The sequence below is a fragment of the Nycticebus coucang genome, chromosome 23 (assembly GCF_027406575.1).
Source record: "Nycticebus coucang isolate mNycCou1 chromosome 23, mNycCou1.pri, whole genome shotgun sequence".
NCBI classification, from domain to species: domain Eukaryota; kingdom Metazoa; phylum Chordata; class Mammalia; order Primates; family Lorisidae; genus Nycticebus; species Nycticebus coucang.
The window spans coordinates 25,695,965-25,711,816 of NC_069802.1; the positions used below are offsets into that span (position 1 = coordinate 25,695,965).

The 15,852-nt window shown below is 40.3% G+C and overlaps 1 protein-coding gene across 2 annotated transcripts in view; it reads left to right on the forward strand.

Annotated features, from left to right (window-relative positions):
- The window catches only part of SEPSECS (Sep (O-phosphoserine) tRNA:Sec (selenocysteine) tRNA synthase), a 32,597-nt gene that overhangs the window by 12,383 nt on the left and 4,362 nt on the right, over positions 1–15,852 (forward strand). The gene's annotated exons all lie outside the window — the stretch shown is intronic.

Genomic DNA, 15,852 nt, shown 5'->3' on the forward strand with positions numbered 1-15,852 from the left:
TGAGGAATTTTGGACAGGTGATTTTTTTTAGAAACTCTTGCATTGGGTTTTTTACCATTTTAGTAAAATTCAATTCATGTATTGCTTAAAGGTAAAGGCTCTTTAAAGACAAATGGAAAAGTCTTATTATTAGTTTTTAGAAGCCTAAGACTTGTTTAGGTGTGAGATTTTTGTCACAGGAGGAAGAATCAGGTGAGAAGTTAGCTAGCTTGTCATACTAAAATGACGGATTAATCCATTACATTATTAGAATGCTGTGAACTCATTGATTATTTTGGCTATGAAAATAAAAGTGGTATTTCTGCTTGAAAACTGGACTTTGTCTCTAATACTGAAAACTAGGTTAATTCAAGATAACTCCAAAATTATAGAGCGAGAGATGGTGTTGGCAGGTCAGATTAAGGTGTTTTATTCATTTCCTGTTTGGGAGAGCTAGAGGTCCATGTTATGGTTTTTATATCTATGTAACTTTCTAGCACTTAATAACAATTGTAGCCCCTTTGATTTATAATAGTGCTTTACATATTTTGAAACATTTTCATATATGTTAATTTTATTGTGTATATCCTCCAATAACCTTAGGAATACATAACTGAAGTTTAAAAATATTATATCCTATTTTACCTCCTCCTACTAGTTCAGTCCATGACAAGTAATTGTTTTACTGTGAGATGTTTCCTAAGATTTAAGTGACATAGGAAAAGATGCTCAAAGTTATTAGTCATTAGAGAAATGCAGGTTAAAACCACAATGAGATACCACTACACACCTGTTAGAATGACGGATGTAAAAAAAAAACAAAAAACTAACAGTACCAAATGCTGGCAAGGATCTTAAGCAAGTAAAATTCTTAGACAATGATAGTAGGAATGCAAAATGATACGGCCGCTTTGAAAAACACTCTGACAGTTTCTTATGAAGTTAAACATATACTTACTATATAAACCAGCCATCTTACTTTTAGTTATTTACTCAAGAGAAATGAATATTTATCTGTATAAAAGTCTATGTACTTGAATGATTCTGTTCATAATTGCACAAACCTGTAAACATCTCAAATATCTATTATCTGGTGAATGCAAATAAATTGTGGTACATCCATACTCTGCATTAGAAAGGAACAAACTACTGATTTCATTATGCTAAATGAAAGACACCAGACATAAAAAATTGCATATTGTATAATTTCATTTATATGCCATCCTGGAAAAGGCAGAAAATATAGGGACAGAAAAAGATTAGTGGCTACTAGAGGCTAGGGAACTTCTGTGAATATCATGAAATGTTTCATATCTTGGTAATGGGAATGTTTTCATAACTGTACATGTTTGTTAAGATTCATAGAAGTAGGCTTGGTGCCTGTGGCTCAAGCGGCTAAGGTGCCAGCCACATATACCTGAGCTGGCAGGTTCGAATCCAGCCTGGGCCTGCCAAACAACAATGACGGCTGCAACCAAAAAAAAATAAAAAATAGTTGGGTGTTGTGGCAGGCGCCTGAGGTCCCAGCTACTTGGGAGGCAGAGGCGGGAGAATTGCTTGAGCCCAGGAGTTGGAGGTTGCTGTGAGCTGTGATGCCACTGCACTCTACCCAGGGCGACAGCTTGAGGCTCTGTCTCAAAAAAAAAAAAAAAAGATTCATAGAAGTAGACACTTAAAAGGTGTACACCTGAAAGTTTACTGTGTGTGAATTATACTTCTGTAAATCTAACAACACATATATATACAGTAAGAAGAAAGCTCTTGGTGGGCACAGTGGTTCACACCTGTAATCCTAGTGCTCTGGGAAGCTGAGGCGGGAGGGAGGAACCCTTGAGTTTAGCAGTTTGAGCAAGAGCGAGCAAGAGCTGAGCAAGAGCCTTGCTCCAGCCTGAGCAAGAGCGAGACCCTGTCTGTCTCTACTAAAAAGAAAAATTACCTGGATATTGTGGCAGGTGCCAGTAGTCCCAGCGATTCGGGAGGCTGAGGCAGGAGGATTGCTTGAACCCTGGAGTTTGAAGTTGCTGTGATCTCGGCTCATGCCATGGCACTCTAGCTGGGACAACAGAGTGAGACTCTGTCTCAATAGAATGAAAAAAAAGAAGAAAGCTCTAGTATAAACTCTAAAAAGTAATCATGGTCGTTGATTGTTGTTGCCAAGAGAAGAGCTCAGTGTATCTTTTAAGGAAACTTATCCATATGTCAGATGATTACTGTTTGTGGATGAGGAAAACCTGTAATGTGTTTATATGACAGTTTAGTTGTTTCAGATGGCAGTGCGTCTTAGCTCTCTTTTAACAAGTTGTGTCATTTTGGAAAAGTTATTTGAACTTGAAGCTTTTATTTCCCTACTTGTGAAAGAAACAATTGGTATCTCAGGCCACTTCTTTTTCTGACAGACTTTAGAATATTTCTTAAAAGAGTTACTTTCTGGGCTTTGAATATTAAAATCTTGGGAATTGGCCTGTAATTTATAATCCAGTACAAGGCATATGGTAATTTACAAATTGGAACAAAGTGAACAAGGGGAGTTGTGGGAGTTGAGGTGGGGCTGATCATGTAGGGCCTTCGAGGCCACAAGAAGCTCTTTGTCTACTATTCTGTGTGAAATAGTTATTTATTTTTTTTCAAATATCTTTGATCCACACTTGACTGCATCCGGGGAGTCAGAACCGGTAACTACAGTGGGCTGACTGTATATGAAGGAGGAGGGAATGATAACATAGCCAGTGCCACTGATATGTTTAAGAGAGTGAGCATTAAGATTTGGCTGTTGGAAGAGATTGAACTTTTGCTCTTCGCAAATGATATGATTGTATGTCTGGAAAACACCAGGGATTCTACTACAAAACTCTTAGAAGTGATCAAGGAATACAGCAGCGTCTCAGGTTACAAAATCAACATTCATATATCGGTAGCCTTGATATATACCAACAATAGTCAAGCTGAAAAAACAGGTAAGGACTCTATTCCATTCACAGTAGTGCCAAAGAAGATGAAATGTTTGGGAGTTTATCTAACAAAGGACGTGAAAGATCTCTGTAAAGGGAACTATGAAACTCTAAGAAAAGAAATAGCTGAAAATGTTAACAAATAGAAAAACATACCATGCTCATGGCTGGGAAGAATCAACATTGTTAAAAATGTCCATATTACCCAAAGCAATATATAATTTTAATGCAATTCCTATTAAAGCTCCACTGTCATACTTTAAAGATGTTGAAAAAATACTTTGTTTTATATGGAATCAGAAAAAAACTCAAATAGCTAAGACATTACTCAGAAATAAAAACAAAGCAGGAGGAATCACGCTACCAGACCTCTGAACCTTCTGCTTACCCACTTCTGGTGCTTCCCGTCACTCCTTGGTGAATCTTAGTGTTCTCGTCCAGATGATCTATTTGAAGTACGAGACTCTGCTATTCCAGTTCCTCTCCATGGAGGAGGCACAAAAGACCTGTGTCTATTTGGCCATCTTGATCCTCTCTCTCAAATTGAATTTTTTTTTTTTTTTTTTAGAAATTCCAAATAAAAAGTTTAATTTCAAAATCTGAGTTCACCATTTATAAATACATCAAAACAGTCGATGCAACTTTAGATTAAGCATAGGTACAGTATTTTAACAAAACAACTTTTCTAAAGGGTGATAGGTAAATGAGTGATGTGTCTCACTCAGATTATTTAATGGGATTGAAATGAGAAACTTAACATTTTTAAGATAAAGCAAAAACTCTGAAGATACAGTTGTTAAAAGAATCTGACAACTGATACTTCATTCTGAAATCCTGGGGTTTCTAAAATACCCCAGTGATGGCCGAACCTTCCCTATCATAAAAAGAAATCTAAACACGTAAGGCTATTCTTACAACTGGAATAGAGTGGGCTTCCTCCCTGTTAGTAAGCCATCTCTTCTAAAAAGAATTTTAGAATTGATCAATTTTTTGATCAATAATTTGATCAAACAAGGGGGTCAGTGCACACATCTTAAAGATTGCATCCTGGCGTAGAGACACTAAATCAGAGGCATGGAGATTCAGCAGTAGACCATCTGCTATAAACACGTCATATTATGCACTGGCTAAACAATAAGCAAGAATTTACAGACTTGGATTAAATTTTGAAGGAGCTCGTGATAAACAGTTGAGATCTCTCTGAGTTAAGTGACCGTGGGAAACCTGAATGCAAAAACCTGAAATGGGAAATTCTCATTATCAAGTCACCACATAACTAACAGTCCATGACACAGCCACGTTTACTTTTGTTTTCAAATGCTACGTCTCTGTTGTAGTAAACAGTTACCTTCCAGAATATTCCCTATACTCCTTGACATACTTTAGAGCCTGCAGTTAAAAACTGCTCAGTGATGGCTTGACCTCCACCTCCTATTTACAGATTTCATCTGACAGCCGCAAAAGCTGTTTTGTTGCAATTAAAGCAATGTTTTAACTAAAATACAGTACCTGATTTGTGTTTTTTACATAATCGAGTAAAAAGCCTACAGAATAAAATTATTTACATCTTTTCTGCCATTCTAGTAAAACAAATTACTAAACCCCAACTTTAAAAAAACTTTACAGTTATGAATTAAAACCCAGTCATCATATTTCATAGTTGACAAGACAAGCTATTTCTAGCAGATGTCTTAAAAAACAAACCGCAATACTTGGCCTGAAGGAGTGGGAGAAAGGCACCTGCAGACGTCACGGTGAGAGCTGTGAGTGGCCCTGAGAGTGCCTGGCTGATGCCGCACGTGGACCTGGGCAGTCACAGCCCCTGGTACCAACTGCTAATGCCTACAAAGCAACAACATCTCTAGTCAGGTGACTCCATCGTGAGCTTCAATACTGAAAGTATATTAAGGGAAGATTCACTTTTAAAAAGATAAGTTTTTCAAGATGTTCCATCATGAGCCTGGATTGGCCAAAGCTACTGTTCTCAGTGGGTATGCTGAACAGCTTTTCTGAAGGGACGATACTTGGGGACAGCCCCAAAATCTGACAGCCAAAGTGGACAGCCCTGGCCAGGATGACTTCCTCAGGTTCCAGTAGGTGAGCGGGTCACAGCTGTGTTCAAGCACTTCCTCCTCCAAGTACGCGAGCACCATGTCTTCAGGCAGCTTGTCCCTTAGGCCTTTCTTCTTCACCTTGGCCATGAGAGACCACAGGTCCTCCTCTCCAGCAGAGTCTTTCGATGGAGAACCTGCATCACACCCATTGGAGGCAGGGGTGTCATCTGAGGTAGGATTCAATATTTCTAGTTCCCTGATCAAATCCTGCTTGTACTGTTCCGCCTCCTCCTCTGTAAACAGAGAGGCTTTGTATTGAGGGTTCAACAGTGTAAAGATGTACCTGGGGTCGTGGAGGGTGGAAGACAGCCGGCTCACCATGGCTTCCTTCAAGGACTTCAGCATGGTGTCGATGCCCATCGTCTCCTCAAAGAGCATCTCGATCTTCCTGTTGAGGATATGGATCATGGGGATGACCTGGCTTAGCGTGGACACGTGGGTGCTCATCTCCTGACTCGCAGCATCAAAAGGCTTCAGGGAGTGACACACAGACTGCATGACCTCCCACTGGTCACAACTGATCAGTTCTCTGAAGTTACACTCGATCGACATCTCGTTAATTGCCCTTTTTTGTTCAGTGAGTCGTTCAAGCATGTGAAATGACATGTTCCATCTGGATGGAACGTCTTGGATAAGATGGTGCTGTGGCAACTCGTATTCCTTCTGCAGCTCTGCCAGCTTCTCTTTTGCTTTGGGTGACCGATGTACCCGTTCACGTATCTTCCGTGCAATGCTCAGTAAGTTCTCACCATCCTCTGGCTCTTGATGGCCTCGCTCATGATCAGGTTGACGGTGTGGCTGAAGCACTGCACGCTCGTGTGCTCCTCTTCATTCAGCGTCTTCCCTAGGCTTGGATTGTCCGTCACCATGATGCCAATCTGAAGGCCAATGGAGGTCACCCAGGCCTCCCACCAGCACTCCAGCTGCTTCTGAATGCTGTTGCCGCTGTAGTCGCAGTCAACCTGTGACACATCTAAAAGTGCTGAGCAGTGGTGGTCCCCACACTGCAGGCGGGCTGACGACTCAAAAGAGACCCAGTGAGCGGTAAGGGTCAGGTACTCTCGGGTCTGGTTGCTCATGCATATTCCAGAAGTGAAGTGGATCACTCCACTCTCAGCTTCCTTCAGATGTGACATAATTATCTGTTTCACATTATCATACATACCTGGGATGGCTGTCCTGGAGAAGTAAGACAGGGAGGGCAGGGAGTACTGAGGTTTCAAGTATTCAAGCAGCCTGTTAAAGCCAACATTGTCTACAAATGGATACGGCTGAAGGTCAAGTGCGATCATTTCAGCTATGAGACTAGTGATTTTTTGGCAACTGGGTGAGTCATAAAACTTCTCATTGGTGTCGTCAAAAGAGGAAGCTCCCGATAATTCTGTGTTCAGTGGCACACAGATGGCCGCTGTGGAACCTCTGCAAGTGTCTCAGGAGACAGGGTGCCCGGGTTGGTGGGGTTCTTGCCTCTGCTGATCGTCTGGCTGCAGTGCAAGCACACAACCTTAGTGGAGTCTGCAGAACAAACAGAGAAGTGATTCCACAGCTTTGAGGTCTTTTTGCTATTCAGGAAACATAACCTGATTATTTTTTGTGGCCATTGTTGGTACGTCAGTTAATTTAGAGGAAGAACTTTCTGCAGAAGCCAAAGTAGCATAAGGGGAATTTGCCACACTTGCACCTAGAAAGCCCTTCTGGTTCCCGACGACTTCAGGGTGGCGTCTGTACAGGTGTCTCATCAGACAGCTCGTGCCCATGTTACCCTTCTTCCCCCGGCTGATGACGCAATTGCAGTATCTGCACACTGCCTTGAGAATGTCCATGGAGACCAATGAAAAGTGATGCCAAACTTCTGATTTCAGTCTTTTCATGACCTTTTTATTTTGCTGGAAGACATCACCAGATTCAAACAATCTAGGTCTCAACCTATGGGGCTGCTGCTTCTCAGGAGAGGACACCGAGGCCTCCCCAACATCATCGGAGGATGACAACACTGACACGGCTTCTATCAGGGCATCTCCAGGGTTCAAGTGCAGTGGCAGATCCTCCGCCGGCCGATGGGGGAGGAGGAGGCAGAAGGGAACTCTCTGACCAGTTTTCCTGGATGACACGGAGCTCAGACCCCTCTCTGGCAGCAGGGCAGGCAGCAGGGTGGGAGGGGCAGAGTACAGGGGTGGGATGCCACTGCCCCCGTTTTCCTGCCGCACGATGAGGCGATGCGCCCTCCACGTGTGCCTGATGAGACAGCTGGTGCCCAGGTCCTTCCCGTTTTTCCCCCTGCTGAACTCATTCGTGCAGTGGACACAGATGGCCTTGGAGCTGTCCAGAGGCGACAGGTAAAAGTGCTTCCAGACAGCAGACCTTCTGAACCCCGAGGTGTTCTTGGGGAGTGGAAGGTTTTTCTCTGCTATGTTCTCTGCAGTGTCTTCATAATAGAGGATAGGGAGGTGGGGAGATGGAGAGATGACCCCACCAGGGCTTCCTCTCTGCTGTGCTTCTCAGAAACAGACATGTCAGAGGAGATTTCTTCAGAAGAAACTACAGACACAGATTCCTCTGTTATCCCATCAGGGGATGGGATTGTAGGTGCCATTTTCTGGACGAGTTTGATGGGTGACAGTACGGTGCTGAGGTCATCTGCATCTGCAGGCTGTGGCGGAAGCAGGAGTGGAGGGGAAGGAAAGGAGGATGCAGCGGAGATGCTTCCGTTTTCCTGAATGAGCACGGTGGGGTGTGCCCGCCTCACGTGCCTCATGACACAGCTGGTACTTAAGTCTTTCTCATTTTTACCCCTGCTGAATTCTTTCATACAGTACATACATACTGCTTTAGTATTATCCCGAGGGGAGATAAAAAAGTGTTCCCAAGTTGGCCATTTCTTCCTGGAGCTGATGTTCTGGCCGGGGAGAAGGCTCTGAGTCACAGCTTCCGTCGCCGCGTCATACAGCAAGCTGCTGTACCCGGAGAACAGAGACCCGTGGTCAGCCTCGCTCTCCGCAGAGGGGCACTTCCCGGGGGGACTCCCAGGGGTAGCCCATCTCTCTGGTCTCGGCATGCTCATCGCTGCTGTCTGCCTGCCTCAGGCTCTCTTGCTCTTGCTTAAAGTCCACTCTTTCCAAACTATGAGTAGGAACTGGTTCATCATCATCTTTGATTTTAAAATGTATTTTATCAGAAACAAAATCACCATCCCCTTTGGGACTAGTTTCCAGGTTATTCTCCATGACTGACCATAACTATTCTGGCTGCTTCATCATGTTAACATCATCTTAGGTTAATAGAAAATTGATCCAAATGCTCATTTGTGCCCCCAAATGTAGATTATCTTCACTTTCTCATAATAATTCCATCTTTCAGGATGTTCCTATGAATATGGCTGATTATAAATATCACTGAAAAATAGACCATGTAGCTCATACAAGCAAATCATCTTAGAGCACAGATCACTGCTTTCCAGGAGTTCTGCAACTAAATATTTCATCGTGTAGACATAAATATATGCAGTGGAGATTATTTCTTGTCTTAGACACAGGATGCTTGCCATCTTGATAGCACATACGTGGTCCTTTTGTATTACCTCGGAGCGTGGGTCCCGCCCGGCTGTGCACGATGGACGGTGCGGGCGGACGCCCATTCATTAGCGGTGTCTTTGTCCATCCAGCCCCTCCCGGCCCTGCCAGACGCTGCCTCAAATTATATTTTTAAACTAAATAAATGGAATATATTATAACTCTGACAGTAAGACCATTAGACAAAGTTTTAAGTCAGTCTCACTTTAAAAGTATACTTTATTATTTAAGAAACTTTAAAGATTTTTCCATGTTGTTATTGTAATGCTAAATAAGCATGCTGTTTAGTATTTCTCGTGTGTTCCTAGATTAGAATTGTAGATATAAATAGTTAATAATATGAAATAATTGCTATAATAAACTCACATAAGACTTGAGTAGTTTTTTTGTTAAACTTATTTAATTTGCAAGTTGAACAGAGAGTTGAGTGAATGCTTCTGAAAAATTACCATTAGGTGTCTTATTATGGGTAGTTGGGTAAACTAGTGCCCCCCCATTGGACTTTGCCATTCATCCCTCTCTTCTTAACATCTTTTACTTGATATATACTAGATGCTTATCAAATGTATGTTGAATGAACTAACACAGGGTATTTGGGAATGCCTGGGTCAAATGTTGTTACAGTCTTACTTTACACAGAATAAGTATCTTTCTGGAAAAGTGTCAGAAAGCAAACAGTATTTTATACTGACTTCCATATAAATTTCAGTTCTTATGGAAACACTTCATACATGTGTATAGTTTTCAACATGAAAAGGAATAGGGATTACCTGCTGTATGTAACAGGGACTGTACTTCTGGTAGTAGTCCTTCCTGCCCCGCAAAAGCAATTTACTTACCTAGAATTTTGGAGGTGTTGGTCTTAGGGATGTTTTGTCTTCTTTTTGAAATCATAAGAATTGGGGGGATGGTGCCTATAGCTCAGTGGGTAGGGTGCCAGCCACATACACCCAGGCCTGCAGGTTTGAATACCCGTCATGGGCCAGCTAAACAACAATGACAATTGCAACCAAAAATAGCCAGGCGTGTGGCAGGCGCCTATAGACCCAACTACTTGAGAGGCTGAGACAAGGGAATCACTTAAGTCCAAGAGTTTGAGAATACTGTGAGCTGTGATGCCACAACACTCTACTGAGGGTGACATAGTGAGACTCTGTCTCCAAAAAAAAAAAAAGAATTTTGGTTATATATTGATTCTTCTGTCTTTTGACATTTAGGGTTTGACTTAAATTTTTTTAGCTCCTTGTAGATGATTCCACTGAGAGCATGTGGACATTTTGGTTGGTATGAATGAAAATCCCTGTGCTTTGAGAATGGCCAGCAGGGATGTGTAGCTCAGCTGGTGAACGAATTCAGCAGGCAGCTCCATTTCATTGGGACTTTGTTCTTTATTATCACTGGGTAGACACTTTATGAGAGAATTTTATGTTGTAGTGGTATTCATGAATTGGGTATCTCCATCTCAGATGTCAAAAGGTAATGCTCTTTGTAACATCCAGGACTTTGTTCTTTTCCTTTTATCTATATATAAAAAGTAGAATAAACAGAGACAGGATCAGAACAGGATTATAGCAGCAGTGTTTTAACACATGTCTGTAGGAGTCCTGCTAGCTGATGTTAGTTTTTTATCCTGAAAACTGAAAACTCTTAGGCCAGGGGAAAAGTAGGTAAGTGGGGAACTACCATTTTTATGAATGCCTGCTCTATGTCAGGACCTGTGCAAGGTACATTATATTCATTATTTCATGTAATACTGGGAACAAGTTTATGAGGTACAAATTATTCTCTTTTTATGGATGAAGTTGAGGCCCAGAGAAGTTAAGTACTTGCCCAAGTATCAAATGAAAGTACAGGAGTGCTGCTGAAACCTCGGTTTGTGTGATGCTGAAGCCTCTGTGCTTTCTCACTGTTTTTACTGTCTTCTCACTGCTTCCAGTCTCTCATCCATCGGTGAGGGGGTGATCACTCGCTCTGTGCTAGGCATTTGAGCCATAAAGATGATGATCTCGTGACCCTTCCACTCTATCTGGGGAGGTATGTAAAACCACAAAGCCTCTCTAATGTATTAATTGGTTTTATTTAGAAGTCTATGCCTAGAAGTTACTTAGAACAGAGATTATCTAGAAGAGTAATTTTCAAAGTATTCAAATGCTCATTTGAGAACTCTATTATTATACGTGAGTAAAAGTTTTCTCTTTAATAACTTTATTCAATAGGCAGATCTTTCTGTGAAAAATGTGGATGTCCTCCATAAACCATAATTGCATATATGTAGCATAACTATTGTTTTTTTATTGGATTTTTTTCAGAAGTAAGGGCCTCTTCTGTTTAAATGGACTTGCTTTTGAACTGTGGAAATTTAATCGTGATAGTTTATTGCTTTAGCTCTGGAGAAGCTGAGGCAAAGCTATTTTGCTCCAGCTAAAGCTATTTATATACCATCACTGAGAGTTCCTTTTTATATTATTGGTGTTATTGCGTACTAAAAAAGAAGTGTTAAAAGAAAACTTAGGATTTTTTTTATTCTGTGCCCTTATTCACCACAATGATATTTTTAGAGGTTATTTCATCTAGCTCTATCTCTTCAGAAAAAGCTTTATCTTTTTCACTGTAGAGACAGACAAGACTCAGCTTGAAGCTATTCCTTCTCAAGTCTTCCTTTTTGAAGGGTGAAAGGATCAGAGAGAATGGAACTCTGTGTGTGAATTGAGCCTCTTTGTCCTAAGCCCCTTCCTGATCAACACATTTGCTTCATTGAGGGGAGAAATAACCATGAATTTAACTGAAGAGGGCTTTAAGAAAAGGGGTTAAAATGTAAGAGACTGTTTCTTTGAATTTTGCTATGCAAAAAGAAAGACCAGTCTTAGAAGTTTATCCACACTTCTATTTTGCTCCCAGACACTTCTATAATGCTCCCATTATTCTGCTTAGCTTTCCTTTTGGAAGAGCGCTCTGCTGAATAGGGCCGACAGGTAATCATTTATTGTTGCACATATCTGCTGAATTGGACAAGTGCAGAAGAGGAATGACAGCACTGTGGCTTCTCCAAGGCTGGAATTTGTGAGCTGCAGCTTGGAGGACAAACCATGTCCTAAAAGAACACCAAACACTTAAGTGCAAACAGTGTCCTTATAGCAGAGCTGAGTTTGGAAACGTTAGTAGATTTGCAGCCCTGAAAGTGGAGTTACTGGATTTCTACGGAGGTGGCAGATTTCAGGCGCAGATGTGGGGCCTCGGCTGCTGGAGTGCATTACTTTTGCCTCCCAGGAGAGGCCTGCTCTGTGTGCATGGGCCCTTTCAGCAGGCCACAGGCAGTGGCAATCATATTTTATACTGTTTTCTTCAAATAAGGACATAGGTATGCTTGAATATTTACTTAACACTCTGTTGTCCATCCATCCATTCATGTTATCATTGAAATGTTAGACTATTTATGTTTCCCTTTTGATTTATTACTCACCTTGTTAGACATATTGTCATGATACGTGAAGTTCCATTTTCATCTTATTCTGTAACATGAAATAGTATGTTCAAAAGACATAATTACATAAGATTTTTTTCCTTTAAAATTAAGAAAATTAAACACATCTTTGGACTGGGGAGAGATAAGCTAGATATTGGGTTTCATAACTGCAAATCAGTTTGCAAAAGGCCATATGAAAGATAATGCTTGGGCGGTGCCTGTGGCTTAGTGAGTAGGGCGCCAGCCCCATATACCGAGGGTGGTGGGTTCAAACCCAGCCTCTGCCAAACTGCAACAAAAAAATAGTTGGGCATTGTGGTGGGCTCCTTTGGTCCCAGCTACTCGGGAGGCTGAGGCAAGAGAATCGCCTAAGTCCAGGAGTTGGAGGTTGCTGTGAGCAGTGTGATGCCACGGCACTCTACCGAGGGCCATAAAGTGAGACTGTGTCTTAAAAAAAAAAAAAGAAAGATAATGCTTAATATAATTCAACTTTTTTTTTTCCCATTAACTTCTTGAACTATGGTGTAAAGTTCTGTATTTTTATTCTAGAAATATAGCTGACATTAGCATTCAGGTAGGCAGTCCAGTTTATCTCTAGGGAAAAGTCTTTTAGAATTAAGTTAAATATACACGAAGGACATAGAAAATCAATAATATTTCATTTCTTTTAAGTAAGATCTTTCTATATACATTTGCTTGGGTTGCTTATAAATTTTTTTCTTTCCAGAAGTATTTCATAATAAATGTCATTTATAGATTTAACTGTAGCAAAAAAATACTGCAGGTTTTGTAGTACCTTTAATACATCAGGTAAAAAACTGCTTAGGTAAGTATTAGTGTAGGATAGTGTTGTAATCTCTAAATGATATTTTTAAGATGAAGTGTTATTAATAGGAGAGCATTTAGGACCTTAATACATGGTATATTATAGAATTCAGTATATTATGCGTTAAGATATTTAAAGCTTCTGTGCTTATTGGTTTATCTATCCTTGGTTTACCCTTTATACAGAGTAGAGATAACTGTAACTATTTGCTAATGGATGTGAACTTGATTCAAAAACGTTTTCTTTTATCTCATTACTCCCATACTAGTGATAGGTGAAATTTAGTTACCTTGGTATTATCTATGTAGCCTAAAAATATCTATCCTAATGTTAGCTGCAGTTGAAACTGAATTCTAGTGATAGTAGCAAGTGTTTGGTAGACCTGTTTAAAACTAATTTGTTAAACACTAGAAACTGAACATTAGGCAAATTCAACTTTTTAATAGCTATGTACGCATCAGTAAGTTTAAAAGCACCCTCTAGGGGTGTTACTAAGGAAATATTTCCTTTTTCTATTTTTCTAGAAATAGCTAACTCATATAAAGTACTCTGAGGTTCCTTTTAGTCTACAAATGTGACCGCATTGGTGTTAATATGGCAGCCAAACTAGAAAGAATAATATTTTAAATTGGTCTTTACCACTAAAATATTGTAACCTGGAGAATACTTTGCTTCATTAGTATATGAATATATATGCTTAAGGATAAGGGAAGGATGGGTGTGGGTTTTGTTGCTGTTGGGGGAAAACATAGGGGTCTGCATAGGCCTTTCCTGGCTGTCACATTTATTTCTGCTCATGAGATATTGATGAATTTGAGGGTAGGAGAGAATTAGATGGACAGAGGCACATTAAGACTGCTTTTTTAAAAACAGTGTATAACATTTAAATCAATGACCTAGCTGCTTTATAGATGAAAATATATAGCTGAAATCCAGGAATTCTACTTTTCATTAACACTGGTGTGGTACTAAAAGATTATGAATTGTTCTAATTGTTGGAAAAACTGTTTTTTATTTTTCAGTTTATGGCCGGGGCTGGGTTTGAACCCACCACCTCCTGTTGTTTATTTTTCTATTTGTTTATCTTACCACTTCACCTTCTAGAGAAGCATTGGAATATTGGTTTAAGAAGGAGAACCCTGGACATCTTTGAAAAGATGCCGTTAACATTTTTTTTCTTTTCTGCAAATGATGATAATATTTACCTCCTTAAGTATTTCTATATGCCTTTTTTAATGACAAGAGAGAAAGGCTTAACATGTAACAGTAATGTTTATTGATAGCTACTTGGCTATGACAATCATGGTTGTTAACTTTTGAATATAAAAAGAATCAATTTATTTTAGTGATCCGTCTAAGATTTCTTTAAGGGGGGTGGGGACAGAGTCTTGCTCTGTTACCCGGGCTAGAGTGCCGTGGCCTAAATCTAGCTCACAGCACCTTAGACTCCTGTGCTCAAGCCGTCCTCAGTATGGGGGACTACAGGATGCACCACTACACCTGGCTGATTTTTCTACTTTTAGTAGAGATGGGGTCTCATTTTGCTGAAGCTGGTCTTGAACTCTTAATTTTTAGCGATCCTCGCACCTTGGCCTCCCAGAGTGCTAGGGTTATTGGTGTGAGCCACTGCACCCAGCCCCATTTAAGATTTCTCAATTGGTAATACATTGAGAACTAATCTTGTAAAATATCGTATGATTTAAGAATGATTAATTAAGGTTTTTAGGTGAGAATATGAGCTATGTGTACTATATTGACAAAGATAAAAGCATTTATGGTTTTCAGTAGACTCAATAAAATCCATATACCTGGTAGGAATTTTCCCTTCCTCTATCTTTACGGAACAAAAGATAGTCATCTGTGTGCTTCAGACATGACAGGCTGCTCTGGCCCCCACTGTAGGGTCAGTGCATCTGACTTGTACCTTTGGGAGGAAACAAGCAGCTTCTGTGGCCTTTGAAGTTGAGGTGTCATTTCCTGCTGTCTCCACTTGGGTACTCTGTTAGCCTTTGGCTGAGTTTATATGTTTTGACCACAGATAGGGGAGGTCAGTGCACATGGGTTTGTTCAGATGTATTGGGGCAGTTTTTAAAGGCCCTATGAGGAGAAGAAAGTAAAATTTTAGTTCAAATAGTTGTCAAATTAATATTTATTTGTAACTTTGTTAAACTGCCACTTGAATACATATGACATTTTTTTACCTATAAAACATAGTTTTATTATATTTTATACTATTAAATATACATTATTTTTCAGAGTAGGACAAATTTTTAGTTATAGTTGCTATATATTTTTAAGAGGTGGGGTCTTGCTATGTTACCCAGGTTGGGCTCAAACTCCTAGGCTCAAGTGACTCTTGCCTTAGCTTCCCAAGTAGTTGAGATTATAAGAGTTGCTATATTGTCTTAATTGAGTTAAGGGAATTGTTATTTTTAACTTTGTGTGATTTAAAGGAAATACATTTTTAAACTACCTTGTATGTACCTTGCATACTAAAGTCTGGCACATTTTTCTTCATATTGGGGAAACAGTAGTGAAGCAGACGGTTCCTGTCATCAAGGAGTTTTTCCATTTTAGTAAGTAGTAAGAGGCAATACTCATTTATTCAAATTAATCAGATAATTTCAGATTGTGGTGAATGTAGAGAAGGAAACAAAATAGGCTGGGGGTGGACAGAGCTATAGAGCTACTTTATTAGGGAAGTAACAAAGCAAGATCCTCCATAGACTGTGACATAAGAGGCCACTCCGGGAAATCCCCGGAAAGCGAGCGCAAAGACTTAGACACAGGCTAATGTGGCAGATGCATGGTGAGTGAGGGAAGTAACAGTCGGTGGCTTGGGTGTATTGGCTGGGTCAATCGTGGGGAGCCTTAGAGATGAATAATTGGTTTTTAATGTTATAGGGGGAAGTCAGCCAGGAGGTGCACGATCTGGTTTATGCTTTTGAAAGGT